Consider the following 15,457-nt stretch of genomic DNA (forward strand, 5'->3'; position numbering starts at 1 on the left):
GAAAGGGAGGAAAAAAAAAGGAAAGAAAGGCAAACAAATCTAGGAGTAACTGAGGTGGATGACATTCTTCTCATTCCCAAAGCCTGACAGGCTGATTCTGGATAATGTGGTTTATGGAAAAGTGATTCTGTTCTCCAAGCCATAGTTCAGAGGTTAACTGGAGATGGCTCTGCATCCATTTTAGGGAATGTTAGCAGGGAGTAATGTTTTTAATCCCAAATAAAGTTATTTTATAGGCATGGTGGCAATCAAATGTACCTTTTTCAAGCCTCTGTTTCACTTGCAAATATTCTCAAGACATCATTGTGAAAAAAAAAAAATCTTATTTCTATGGCACCTTTCATTCTGTAAAACCTAAAGTGCTTTCAAAACTATAACATTAAAGTAGAAAAATCAACTAAATGACCACTGAAAGGCATCCAAGCTGGAATTTGATGGTGGCTCCCATAGTTCTCAACACTGTTGCAGGCAGGGAGCAGGGATGAAGATGCCACTAGAACTTAAGGAGCACTTTGGAAAATTGCAAAGATTTTATCTGAGAAATGAATGACGACACCTTTACTACTTAAACAAAACCCCCACCATTAAATCTTTCCTTCCCAGAAATTGTTCTTATCCAAAGAGAATAAACCTCTCAGTAAAATACCTGATAGAATACAAACGTTCCATCTCACCCCTGTGTCGCACACGTTATTTTGTAACATCATTCAAACCATTTTCAGAATTGTGAGACACACGTACTCCACTTTACCTCAGATTATCACTTAAATGAGATAGCTTTGTTTCAGCCATTTCCTGCTGTGCCCAACACCTTGTCTGCAAGCAATTTGCGATGGGAAGGGATTTGCCTGTGGCTAGTGGCATTGTGGCTCCCTGTGGGTGGCTCAGCACCATGATTGCCATTCAGTTTTGCAGGGAGAGGCTCTGCTGCTGGTGAAGGACTCATCCTCCCTCCCATCATTGCTTCCGTGGATGCATCCATATCCACGTCTCATGGACCCCCCACTATGCCCTGCAGCAGGAGAGAGGCTCTGTGAGCTCGTTTGCCTCTGTGTGCTGTGTATTTCTGTGTTCAACTAATTGTAATTTATTTTAGAATATTATTTTTTATAGAATGTTATTTTCCCTATTTATTGTTAAAAGTCATCAGGAAAAAACTGATTGAAAGGTAAATAGCCAGCTCTTTGGTGACATTCTTATATCCAACACCCGCAAAACACGATGCAGTGAAGGCTTTCTAAGACATGCCTTTAAAAAAAATCTTTCAGATAAATGCTACCAGATCAATCAGTTGTGGTTGAAACCTGTTGGACACATACCATGGTCTGTTTTAAACATCCCACAGATAGACAGACACGTAGAAGGGGAGTGTGCAGGAGATTCCTGTCCAGTCTTGCAGACAAGGGCAATTAGCCTAGCTTAGCACACGTGAGTAAGGTGATGTCAACAAACATCCTCCTCCAGATGCACCAGATTCCACTACTGTGGAATGAGTATGTGCTGCTTGTCACTGCTCCTCTCCAGCTGCTCTCGAGACTGAAATATTAGTATTTGATATCAAAAGACTGAGATAACAAGGGGAGTAAGGCAGTCCTTAAGTAAATTGTTCATGGGGTAGATTCTTAGGAATTTGGAACAGGGCTATTTCTCCAGCAAAATATATTAGATGGCAGAGCTGAGAGCACATTCCACAAATGTAGCAGGATCCAAAAATTTATATGTCTCCTTGGCATAAAATCTTAATTCACTGCTTTGCCCAAGCAAAGAAGTTGCAACATGTAGCTTTTATCCAGAAGGCATTTATTTACCTCATTAATCAGTGCTTATTACTGCAGTACAGAAAGTCACTGGTCCATCAGCTTTTGTTTCAGAAGGTGGAAGCCCCTCATAAACACACCTGGATGCTTCTATAGTCTAATGCAAGGTGCAGAAAAAGATGAACCTAGTGGCACAGAGGGGGCTGGGGTAAATTACAATGCAAGAGAGCAGATAAGAGTTAGAAAAATGCAGATTGTAAACAAAGACGTTTCTGTTCTCAGGTTGGCAGAGTGGCTGCTGCTAAGTCACAGTAACCCTGGGTTGTCACCTTTGAATTTTACTTGTCATTCTGGTATGCAGTACAAGAATGTGTTTCATTTCATAATGCTCCTTGCCTGCACAGATTACCTAATTAATTTACAACAAACTATAAAAGTAGTTCCTTGTACTAATTGCCTTGTCTGCTGGATGACCAAAGAGGAAGCTGGGATTTTGAAACAAGATGGTTTTCTTTAGATGAGAAAAGTGAGACATACAAATTCAGGCTATTTTGTCTTTGTCTTATTCCCTCATAATATATGTACAAAGCTTTCCTACTCCTGATAAAATGAGAAAGTCTTGAAAACACTCCAGAAGATAGGAGTAGATCGCTGGCATTTGCTCACTAATGTTCAAATTTAAATGTTTTTTTTTCTTTTTTTCCATTGTTGTTTTTTGTTTCCTTAAGAATTAAAGATTGCTGAAACACAGTAGTAGAAGCCAAGGAGACTGATTACTCTTCTTCTTGGTAACAAATGTTGTTATAAGTAAAAGAAATACTACAGCAGGATTCTATTCTCCACCCACGAGCACAATCTTCAGGTGGTCGGAAATGTCAGGGATCAAGTCCAGTGGATTGGCAAGTTTAACTAAGACTCCTGTAACTAAAAGTTATACCTCAAACTGGGAGATGCATGGGAAAAAAAGTAGAGAAGTGTCTGGGGTATTGGCAAGTGCCCAGCATGCTGTATAAGCAATAACACTAGATGGCTGCACAGTCTCCAAGAAACTGCTGCTGTCTGCAAGTTTGATTTTGCAGTTTGTGCACCTGAAATACACACAAAGAGGTGTGTTGATCAGTGGAGTGTGTTTGTGTGCCAGCCCCTCTGTTTTAGTAGCCAATCCTGTTCTCTGAGCTGGCAGGCAGAGCTGCAGGATGAGCATTTGCTGACAGCTGGACTTAAGCATCCCAGCAAGTGACATGAATATCACACCATGGTGGGGCAGCCTTCCTCCAGATTTGCTTATGTCCCTGTCACCAGGAGCTGAATCACATGTGAAGCAACTCCTGAGACACTCATTTCCAGCCTGGCCTTTTGAGAAACCTGATATCCCCTAACTGCCAGGCAAAGGGTGAGGTCTGCAGAGGGAGGCAGAAACCTCTGTGGCCATCCAGCTTTGATCAGCCATATTTGTTTGTTTACAAGGACATCTAAATAATACCACCCACGATTCTGTTCATCAACATCCCAAAGATTTCCAGCATACAGCTCTCAGGTTTCTAGCTCCTGCTGCAGCATGCAGCCCAAACCAGACAGAGCAGGATTAGGATTGTCAGGGAAAAGGACTGATAGCGGGATGTTACACTTCAGCAGGTGATCAGTTCTCTTTAGGGGCAGGATCCTTCCTTAAAAGATCCTCCAAAAGTGACAAAATAATTACCATCTAAGTCTAACAGTTTCAGGGAGCTCTTACACTGGTGTTGAATACACAACTTTTATTCATATACTATGTGAAAGATTGCTTGTGTTTTCTCACCATGACCAGGTCTGGACATTTCAGCATCTCTGCTTGTAACTGACAATACAACATCTGCTGAGACATGACAGTTTTATCCAGCTCATCACCTCATCCAAATCTTTCAAGCATAATTTCAGCAATGTGTTCCCTGGCTTACATTTGGGTAACTGTCACAAAATCTCCTTCTAACTTCTCTGCCCATAATTGTTTGACTCTTTGCAATGGTTTGTGGTTGTGCATCCATGCAGGCACCAAGTTCATGCACAATGAGCCCTAATACCTTCTGCTTCAAAATTACATTCTGCTTTCCCTTGACATATATGCATACTAGAATCAGAGCTTACAATTTCATTTCAAGGCACCCCAGGAAGGTAAGGTAGAACCAAGCCCTGGAAGGCTCCTAACCGTGTTGCACGAAGCTCCTGCCTGGTACATAAACCACCTCTTTGCTTGCGGCTGCAAGAAATTAAAATATTACAGTTCAGGCAGAGAGGAAGAGGCCAGAAATTCTTCTGTGCTTTAGTTTGCTACTTGCCCATCACTTTTGTGAATTTTCCAGAGAAGCCTGGAGATCCTAACCCACCAACTGCCCCCTGTGACCCACTGGATGTTGGGAATTCACAAACTAAGGGATCTGGAAAAGCTGATCACAGGATGCAGCCTTGCATGTGTTGCACAGCAGCCCACAGAGGTGTGAGCTCAGGGAGTCCTCACCTTGGTTTGAACATGCCAACTCCCTGCTTCTCCCCACAGAGTTAGCTCTAACCAGGAATGATTACATTTTTGAGTGTCACATGAGACAAGGACCTCTAAGTCACACTGAAAAATAAAACACCTCTTGTGAAATTTTTGCTGGCAGGCAAAGGAAGAGCACAAACATCTGTGAGCTCAATGTGTACCAAACATGCATGTTGAAATCTTACTACAGGTTGAGAGCACAGAGTGGGGATATATAATATATGCACAGGCAAACACAGTGCTGATGACATGAGCGCAATCAGAGCACCACAATGTTCACAAAACTGTCCGTGGGTAATAAATCAGCTCCTTTTGTGGGTTTTGATTGCAGGTATCCAACTGGATCCGATGACAGCTGGTTTGCATGAGACAATCAATCTTGCTTTTGGTAACTCCTTCAGAACTGGGCTAGCTGCAGTATTTATCACCAGCTAATGTTTTCTACTTATTTCATCGTAGTTACAAATATCAGCAAATGCTGCACAATTAGCAAACCCATGGTTTAACCCTAGCAAACAGGAGGGCCAGATTCACATTCATATTACCTTCTCAAAGATTTCTACAACCACGGCCATGGTGGTGAGGGATCTGTCAGTGCCATTAAGATTTTTTCTTTCCCTGGGATTGTCTCCAGGGGAGTCTACTTGGTACAGGGTTGGCTGCAATTGTAGTAACTAATGTGATTTACTTAGTACAACTAGGTTGAGTTAGATTTAGTCTGCAATTGTATTAAATAATGTGATTTATTTGTATTTTAAAATATAGGACCTAAAATTCATTTAGTTCACAGCACACAGACAGTAAAGTTACTATCTCACTTAAAATACCATCCCTTCTGATTCCTCCATGCTTAGTTTTTGCTGACTCATAAGCAACTTCCACTATGCAAGAGTATGTTGATCTTCAGCAACAGGCAACAGCATTCACAGACACAGAGTCTCCAGCCTGGTAAGTGTGGCATGTGTCAGAGATGTGGGATCAGGCAGCCACAAATGGCTCCCAGCAACCCTGGTGGGGTGGAGAGCCCAGCCCTTAATACATGCTTTTAGCATATCTGCTGAGAAGTGAAACTCCCTTCCCTCACACTCACCACAGCACAAAGGCATTTTGGATCCTACAAAAGGCATGCCAAAAATCAAATTTTTCCATCAACAGAGAAAATGAGGAATGTGTGTATCTGGTCCATTGGGCTCAAAGCGGGAGATGATTAATCACCAGCAAGGGAGGATGACTGTAGATAGCAAGTCAGCATCTCTAAGTATTTTGTTTTCCTCCCCATATCCTTTTTTCCTTTTAAAATGAATTCTAAAAGATTGCTTACAGTAGAGTCTCCTCTGCATGCTTTGGCATCTTGTCTGAAGTCAGCAAGTCACATCCTTTCTACCAGCATTCAGAAAACACTGGTCTAGAAAACAGAACCTACCTTAAAGGCAAAGAAGTACAGTGTTTCAGGAGTAGCTGTAGGTGAAACCTTGGAGAGGGACAGATATGGCCTGTTAAGGGTAAGTGAATGGAATCTTCTTTCCTCACCAAATTTCTGTGAAAATTCTCAGGATTTCACCAGAAATTTTTTGCACCTCTAGAGTCTGCTGTTGATGAAAGCTTTGGCTGTAATCCACTCAGGATGTACAGTCCAAGAATTAATGACTCAACATAAGGGATGAGCAGAAGACAAGCCATTGAAAATAGTGGCCTAGTGATGCTGTGCTTTTTTAACCCCCAAGTCACAGAAATTATTACACTACAAACCAGATACAGAAACAACACAAGATAAACTACAAGACCTATGCTGGTGAGATACTACACTTGGATTTAAATGTAAAACTGAAGTTTTTATGTAACTACAGTCATTAAGAGTCAAGTAGTATTCACTGAATAATAGAGTCGTGAATGTTTGCACCCTGACAAAATTCTTGTTCAGATCAGTTCCTGCCCTATGGTTTCAGTTGAACACACTGTTTTCCATTTTAAACTTAAACTCTTGACTGGAAGTGAGGTATTTCCTTTAATACTGTTATATTGAGACCAAGATCTACATCATCTATAAAGAATTCCAGATTCACAGGGAATGGGAAATGCTATTAAAGTGTGAAAGAGCAGCCTTTTCCTCTTTTAGGTAACAGAAGAGGCAAAACCCACTAAGCTTCTTTCAGAAGATTTTATGTTGTAGTTTTGATCCTAAATGGGCAGAAGTACTAACAAAGCCAGTGATTTTCCTCCAAAGGAAAGGTTTTAAGTGGTTTTGATTAAAAGTGTACATACAGCTGGTTTTCTGGTACAAACCTGTTCTTTAACCTTAGTGCTGGGTACATGGGGAGAACACCCACGTACATCTAAATAATACAGACATTGCTGGTGCTGGGTAAGAGGTGGGGCGCTGTAGATCAAGGGAGCTCACCCTCTGTGGTGAATCCTAGGGTGCTGTGCAATGTAACACAGGCACTGCAGGGCTAGCACCTGACCTCTATTTCTTCCAGAAACACTAAACATCGGCCCTAGGACCTAAGCAGGAATAACCAGGAACCACAAACAATGGGGACACTGCTGGGCAAGTCGTATGAGTGTAGCTTATCAGTCACTATAGTACTGCCCATGTGGAAACAACCCCACTTAAGTAAATCTGGCTTACAGCAAAAAGGCAAAGAAATATCAGCACTGGGGACTGACATAAGTAGTTGCCAGTAGGAGTGTTCAGGACATGTTGTGCAGACTATTTGTAGAGACATGTTTCTGGCGTTCTGAGTCCATAAATAATGTTTACGAAAAGGTATTAGGTACCTTCCCCAAGGGCTGCAAAAAAAAAGAGAGGAATAAACAGACCAGAAGGAGCTTAGGCACATTCCAGTTTGGGGAGGAGAAAGAGGCTGTGAAGACAACTCTAGCAGACTTATTATGGTACCTTCATGAAACATTTGTCTTTTTTACCCGGAGGGCAGGGGTGAGGGAAATATGATTCCTTGCTCTGACAATAGTGGAGATAGCATGGTGTATCTGGATGGACTGCACTCTCTTGTCTTGGAGCCACTCCTGCAAAGATGTCCTAAGCCAGACTGGCAGCAGCCAGAGGGGTTTCGGGCAGCTGCTCATATCCCAGGGAAATGGCAGGTATATGAACCAATCTCATCAAACTTTGGAAAAAGTGAGGAATGAGGAAAATGGATTTGCACTAACAAATCTTGCCTTGCTCTGTTCTTATTTACAAGGTTGATCCAGGACAAAACATCACCTCTTCAACCCAAACAACGCAGAACCATGCAGAGAGCACTGCAAGTCTGTTGATGTCCTTGCTGTGATCTCACTGGGGCTTCGAAGCACACTCACAGTTTAAAGAAATGGATCACAATGATATAAGCGAATTATCTTTGCTTTACCCACATATGCTTAGTAAACTCCCATGAAAACTTAGCAAATTCCCCCTGCTGCTTCCCCAAGTGTCTGTGCCTCAGGCTCAAACTCAATTATTCCTTTAATCCTGTGCAGGAGATCCAAGATCAAAGTTGGTGGGACTTTGTTTCATCGCAGCTATTCCCAGCACCATCCCTGGAATTCAGACAGCTGCTGGTTTTCATTCCTCTGCCATGGGCTAGCCAGATCTGACACTTCAGTGTTAACCCTTGGTTTTGGCATGAATGATGAACTGGAGTCTTGTCTCCTGAAAACTCCCCTGCTCTGCAGCAGATGACTCGCCTTCACTGTGGTACCCCATGGGAATAAATTACTTACTGGTGTTTGCTTCATGGGTACCAAAACTCCAGTGGCAAAGAAAGGGATCCCTGTGGCATCTAGGATCTTCTGAGATGGAGGGTGATCTCTAACTATCCGTTATATTATCCCTGGGAGAGGGGGAAAAGAATTGAAAACATGAAACATTTACTGGAAAAAACAAGACCAGCCCTGTATTTAATCAAAACATTTTGTTTTGTTCCACTTGTAATTATTTCCATCCAATGAAAAAATACTTTAACAAAGAAAACGACAGTTCCCTTCCATGGGCAAACAAAATAAGAAGTCATGTCAGTTCCTGTACAATGCTACAGTGAGGGTGACATATTTTCAATGCTGTGTTGAAATTGTCTTTACTTGTATTGCAGCAATATTGAACACATCAATTTAGGTTTAATGATCCAATTTCAGTGTTTGTTAGGGTAGTGGTAAGAAAACCAAAGATTTGTGGGGGAAAAAAGCTGAAGTGACACTTCATTTCCCCTGAAACTCATGAGAATGTGAATATGAACACTGATTACACTGATTGACTGGGGCAGAGGTTCCAAAAAAATGAATACTAACCTGAGAACCAAGGGAATTATTGCCATTGCCAGCTATGCTGGTACCTTGGTGGGTTTTTTTGTTTGTTTGTTTGTTTTGTTTTGTTTTTTTAATTGGAAACCCTAGTTTTCACATGGTAGAAAGAGGTAAATAGAAAAAAAAAACCAAAAAAACCCAAAACCCATTCTTGTACAAGACTCACTCTTACACTCAAATGACTGTCTCATAATCAAGGCAATAAATTGCAGGCACTTTGGTTGCAGTTTATTGAGATCCCATGCCAGGCATAAGCTCCCTGTATGTTTGCTTTAATTATCACGTTCCTAAAGAAGGTAACAGTTTTTGCAGGGTTACTAAATGCCTGACTACCCTCCCTTCCCTTTGCCTCAGGTACCTGAACTTTGTTTTCCCCTCAGAAAAGTGGAAATAACCTTGGAGACTCCTTCAAAACTGCTTCAAAACACATTGAAACCTACTGGTGAAACAGCAGTAGAAAAATATTGTCACTTCCATGTGCTGGGATATTTTTTTCCCAGAGCTCTCAGACACTGAGTATCACAGTTGCATTTTCCTGTATAGAACAGGCCAACCATTTTCTCTTCAATACCAGCTGGCTTCAGTGCCCAGGTGAAAAGGAGTGTGTAAGTCATGGACATTGCTACTTGCTTTTAAATGATTTTTCACCCAAGAACTGGGTTATTATGCTGGTTTCTGCATTGTCTTGGTGTAAGTCCTGCTTCTTGGCACTATCTCTGCACCTCACCCATCCAAATCAACAGGTATATTTTCATATCCTCTAGCAACAGATACTTTGTGGAGGAGTTAGTGTCTGCCAAGTGTGGTATAATACTAATTTATTCAGGCTCTTTGCCATTTTCTCTTCCAACTCAAAACTGACAGCACACCAATCACGCATATTTTTCAGCAGCACATCATCTGACTGAATCAAAATGTGCCACTGAGATCCATCTCCATGGCCCTTTGCTGCAGCATAAACAGAATTGGGCTGCCTGCTTCTCAGACAGGTGGGACATTTCAGGACCCACCTGACATTGACTTAACTCCCTGTTAGTGTGGTTTTGTGGCAGAGAGCACAGCTAGTTTGTAAGTGGTGGGGAGTCAGCATCTATTCTGAGGAAAAGGGTAGTTTTGAAAAGGTAAATGTTGCCCAAGATGTGCCTACTCAACACAGCAAGAGATGTCTGGGAGAATCAGGAGGCTGGTCTGCTGGGTGGCTTGTGGGATATACCGAGAACAGGGAGGTAAAGCTCCCCCTTGCAGGAGGCCAGCATCTTGGTAACAAAGGAAGAAAGACTATTCCTTCCTTTTGTGAGAAAAAAGCAGGGTTCCCAGGTCTTCACCAAAATACCAGGATGAAATCACAAATTTTATCTGAGATACTTAAACCTGCTGGTACCAAACCTCATATTACTCATGGAGAGCTCCACCTCCTCCTCCCTCTGGGTACTACTGACATTGCCAAATCTTTTGCTAACCACAATTCTTTCCACATAATATTTTCTGTGCCAGCAGAGAAGTATGATCTACTCTAGGGAGGTCAGCACCATCCTTCTAGACCTTTCAGCTACAAGTATGATGGCTTGCAGCAAATCAGAAGTTAACACTGATCAATTAACCATAAAAGTTTATATCTATGAGAAAGAATATCCTAAAAAACCACAGTCAGCTACTAACTAGACTGTCTACCTTGTCTAATTTTGTCTCTCTTATATCCCTCTTTCTCCATCCATGGCTTTAAAGATTACCTCTCTTTCTCCTAGAGCTTTCTCAAAGTATTAATGAACAACACAATCCAAATATGTATTAAATCTCTGAAAATGTTCTGTTGTTCAGGTATAGGGCTTGGGTTAAATCCATATATCAAAATTTCCTGGTCATTAGCTCTCATGTGTTAGGATAACAAGTGAGTTACAAACTCATGCACATATTGCCATGATGGATTTTCTCTAATTGCCTTTTTCTGAATTCTGATGGTTGTGAGTCATTGCAGGCAGGAATTTATATAGCCAGAAAGGTTAAATATATCAATCTATTGTCCACTCACAGAGACTAGTATATGAAGAGAAAGGCCTGGGATGTTCAGAGTTAAAGAATATTTCTATTCCAAGTGGAAAAACATGTAATGCTACCTGCAGGTCTTGCTGATAAGAATGTGCAGACACTTGGGTTTGTGCTGGAGCCAGGAACGCTACACCAAATCTGATGTGGAGTGAGGGTGCACTGCTGTGGCTGCTCTGCCCTCAGCACTCAGGAACACTCTGGCCACCCAGCACAGCTCAGCAGCTTCCCAGCATAACCACTTGTGATCCTCTGAGCTTCTTTCTGTGCTGTGGAATTACACTGTTCCATCTTTTCAAAACGCAAGAGTTCTCCATTAAAAAAACCCTCTGCAGTATGATCCTGCAAATCTGTTCTGTCTTCACAGGAATATCCACAGCAGCTTAGAGGGGGTTTCCACTGTCTTTCATCTTTGCTTGGGCCAAGTCACCTACAAATTCAAGGATAATGACAACAAAGTCTTGCTATTTCTGAGGTTCTGATGGCCAGGATGAGTGACTGCTGGCAGCACACTGTCCCCCATTCCTGCCATCTGGGATGGGTGAAATGACACTAGTCAGGATATCTGCTTCATCCATAAGAGTAACAGGGACATCCCCCAGTACAGCAGTTCCCTGCTGTTTCAGCTGAAGGTCCCAAACCTGCCTTCAGCATGGGGAAACAGGGAGAGAGTGGAAAAGGGCACTCCTGGCTTCCCACACCCCCTCCTTTTCCCTGCTCATTCCCTTATTGAATCCTCCCCCAGCCTTATCACATTCCCTCCATTCCTCTCATCGACCTCTGAGCTTGCCTCTGAAACGCTGAGCCTGTGCTGCTGCCATCCACCAGCTTCCAGATCCCCTTGCTCAGACCTGTGCCATGGGTTCCTGGCCACTGCAGTGAGAGGGGTGGGGCAACCCTCACCTCCCACTCATTGTCTTCTGCCACAGCTCTAAAAAATATGTATTCACTCCCTATCCACCTCTTCTCTCGACAGCACCACACAAACCCCCCTTCTTCTTGATGCTATCTGTTTACAATAACTCAGTTTCCATAAAATCTCCTCCATTTATTCCTCACTGAAGCATTCTTATCTTATCTTGCAAACCTGACTGGACATCAGGCAGTTTGGTGTTTATATGAAAAAAGGGTTTGGCTTTTCAAACAGTTCAGCAGCCACAAACAGAACTAGGTCTTCAGAATAGCTTAGCCTGCATTTTTGGGCAGTAAAATGAGAAGCCAGCTCTTCCAAGAGGGCTCTTTGTAATGGTGTGCTTTGAAAATATTACTTTAAATATCCCTGAAACAGTTAGATGTGGAGCCTTTGCTGAAAAGTCACACTCAAGCTTGGTGTCTCCCTGGCAGCCAAGCTCACCTGAAATCTGCTCTGCAGCCTTTTGCAGTTCTTAGGAGCCCTTCCCTGGTTTCCCGCTGCCTCCTCAGCCTGCACAGTGCAGGTTATCAGGGCAAGGGTAAGGCTGGTCCCTGCTGATTTTGATGGACTGGAACTTGACTGATTCAGTGTGCAAACTTGGGACAATACTAGGTAGTGCCTTTGCCTGTTGTTTTACATTGAAATTATCTTGGGAGCAAGCAAATTGTGCTACCAGACTTTAATTCACCAAGTTTCCAACTTGGGTCATCTGGAGGTCAGGGGTTTTTGGTGGCTTTTTGGTGGGGTTTTGTTTTGTTTGTTTTTGTTTCCTTTTGGTTTTTTAAGAGCACTACCAAGAACTCTGGGGAAAGTAGCAGCGAAAGCTCTCTTTATGCAAAACCACAAAAAATACATATGTCCATTATTTTTACTTGGCATGGAAACTTGTGTGTCAGTTCAACTGTATTGACTTTCAAAAAGAATAGTTGTGTAGTGGCTGTTCTGCTGTACAACAGTTTGGTGACATCTGTCCTCCATCCCATGAGCTGCAGAACACCACAAAGTCATGAAATGATCTGTCACAAACCTCCTGTTATTTCAGGATACGGAAATATCTCCCAAGTGCTGTATATAGACTATGGATTCATCATGAGCCAACCTGGAAATTTCAGTCTGAGCAGCAGTCCTAAATTAGTAAGTGCAGGGAAGTCAGCAGTAAAACAGCAGACTGTCTCCAGTCATCCCACACTAAACAAGCATACAAACAGAAGTAGAATTTTATAGATAAAAGCACAAATAGCACTGCTAAGATAAAAATCGCAAAGGTTCCAACCCCTGAAAGCTCTTGGTAGTATTTAATTTTTTACAGTGGGCTTAGATGAGATCTGAACAGAGGGAATATGAATATATCACTGTCATTTCCCATCTAGACATAAAACAGTCCTGCTGTGGGGTTGGTTTGGAAGGGAGGAAATGTCTCTTCATGCCAAACTTGCTTTAGTTACATTGGGAAGCCAGGTCACTTACTGCTCATAGAAACAGTTTGATACAGACTTGCAACTTTAATGTTCAAGCAGCTTTTTTGCAAAAGAGAAAAAGGTGGTTTTCCCCCTTTTCTTAGCTAGGGAGATGAAAAGCAAAGACAACTGAATCAATGTGCTGAGGAGAGAGAGCACCTCAGTGCTGGTACCATATCTGAGCTCCTGTGCCCATTCTGTCACATGAAGTGCTAGATGTGGGGGAACACAGCAGCAGTCACCTGGTGCTGCACACAGTCATACACAGACTGTGATGTAAGATCCACAGTCACATTACCAACCTCAGTTCACAAACAGTGGAGCCACAGATATCCTCTGGGATGTCCAGAGGAAATACACACCCCAGAACTGGATATCAGAGTTGTACACAAATGAAAGAGCATTGATTTGGCTTCAGCAAGAGAATTTTTTAAATAACAGGTTTTCAGAAACTCATGCTATTTGTAAAGTTTGCCCTGAAGTCATCCAGACAGGTCCTTGACTACTGAACCTATCTGCTCATCAAGGACAGTTGTTTTCAACATTTTTTCAGCCTGGGAAGCCCCTGTATACTTTGCCGGTGGAGGTCAGACCTCCTAGTACATTTAAATTTGCTAACTATCAACCTGCTTTCCTCAGTTACTCCTCCTCAGTACTGGAACAGCCAGATCCACAGGAACTGACAACCACTGCTCAAGGCCAAGCTTAGAGTATCTTTTTTTTAGTGTGATCCCATGTAGCAACTCTTAGTGCTTCTGTTGAATCCTGGAACAAATGAATTCCATCATTTCACTGAATGGGGGAAATCCAGGCTCACATATTGCATGTCAACAGTCCTCTGTTCCCATTTCTTTCTGAAGGTGTACAACAATGTATACCCCCTCCAAGCAAGAAAGTAAATTTTGTAATCAAACTGTGAAAGTGCAATTATGGGTGCAATTAAGGTGAAATATAGCTCTATTGAAATTGGTGGGGGTTTTATTATTAACTCAAGTTTCCCCCCTGTGTTTTAGGTGGATAGTTATCCTGTTCAAGCAAAGAAGTCATTATTTAATCAAAAAAGCATTTATAATGCAGTATTGCTGTCATATTCAAACATTCAGGACATGGTTACTTTAATCAGTTCTAATTAAATTGTTATACAGGAAAAAGATTTAGTTCTACTGGTGAGTGCACATATATTCAGGGAAAAAGCATTGCAAATTGTCCAGGATCTCATTAAGTGCTATTTGTCCTTCTTACACTCTGGTGATGTGTTACCAAGTCACATCTAACTCTTCTGTTCTACTCCACTGACACAGATTGTCCTAAAATGAGAGTGAGCATTTCCAAACTAAAGCAACTGCAGTGTTTACAGGGATGCAGCATTTGCAACAAGGTAAATGAAGTAGTGATTGCCAAACCCTCAGCCCTGTTAACTGGAAGGTTTAAGCAGCACTTTCACAGCCACTGGGATTCTCCAGGCATTAAAAGCAAAGAAGCTGAGGGATTTTCTGGATACTCTCACACCCCATCTCCAGGCTAGGATACAGTGTTGGCACATGCCTGGCAGACCCTGCCCAGCATGGCTTCTTCCCAGCAACTGATCAAACAAGGGTTGAGGATACCCATTTTTCTGCATTGGGCAGATTTATAATAGGGATAGAAAAGCAGGTCAAGCCCAGGGCTGGCTGGAGCTTTGCAGGCCTGCTAACACCTCAGAGAGTGAAAAGGGAGGTCCAAGTCAACAGCAGCACTCTTTTGAGTTCCTCCTCAACACCTTTTCACACAATTTCATTATGGAAAACTCCTTAATCCTTCCCTCATATCTTTTATCTTTTTTGTCACGGTCCCTTGGATTACCATCTAGTTTTACAAGTCTCCTCATGACAAAGCAGAACATGAAAGTATCCTGCCTTTCCAGAGTGACCCTGATCATGACTCGTCCTTTGTCAAGGCCACAGAAGCAACCCCCTGGCACTCCCAGGACATCAAGGTCCCAGCAGAAGAGTAAGGCACCTCCGCCTCATACCCAGCTCAGCTTGCTTGCTTTGTTCCTTCCTTCCTTGTTAACACCAGTCCTCAAGCACCTCTACTACTTTTCCTGCTACTTACCAGCTCTCCAGCATCACTCCTCTGTCTTCCTCCACTCACACTAGACTGCCTCACCAGTGTATGGCCCCCAAGGTGCTCACCACTGCCCTGCTGCCCATCCCATCTCAAACCAGGCACTGTTCTCTCTTGGCTGAGACCTGGTACATATGGTCTTAGACACCTGACCTGAAACCACTGGTGGAGAGGGGTGCGGGTGTTGTGGGGTGAGGAACTGCTAATGGGGATCCCCTCTGTGCCTGCATTGCCACCACCCAGCCTGAAGCATCACAGAAGAAAAACAAAGGGTTTGGGTTGTGCCATAACCAGAAAGTAGCCAGCACAGCACAGTACAATGCAGCTCAGCCTACCTTCAGGAGGTGTTGATGAGGTATGC

This window comes from Fringilla coelebs (assembly GCF_963513975.1).
Source record: "Fringilla coelebs genome assembly, chromosome: 8".
NCBI classification, from domain to species: Eukaryota; Metazoa; Chordata; class Aves; order Passeriformes; family Fringillidae; genus Fringilla; species Fringilla coelebs.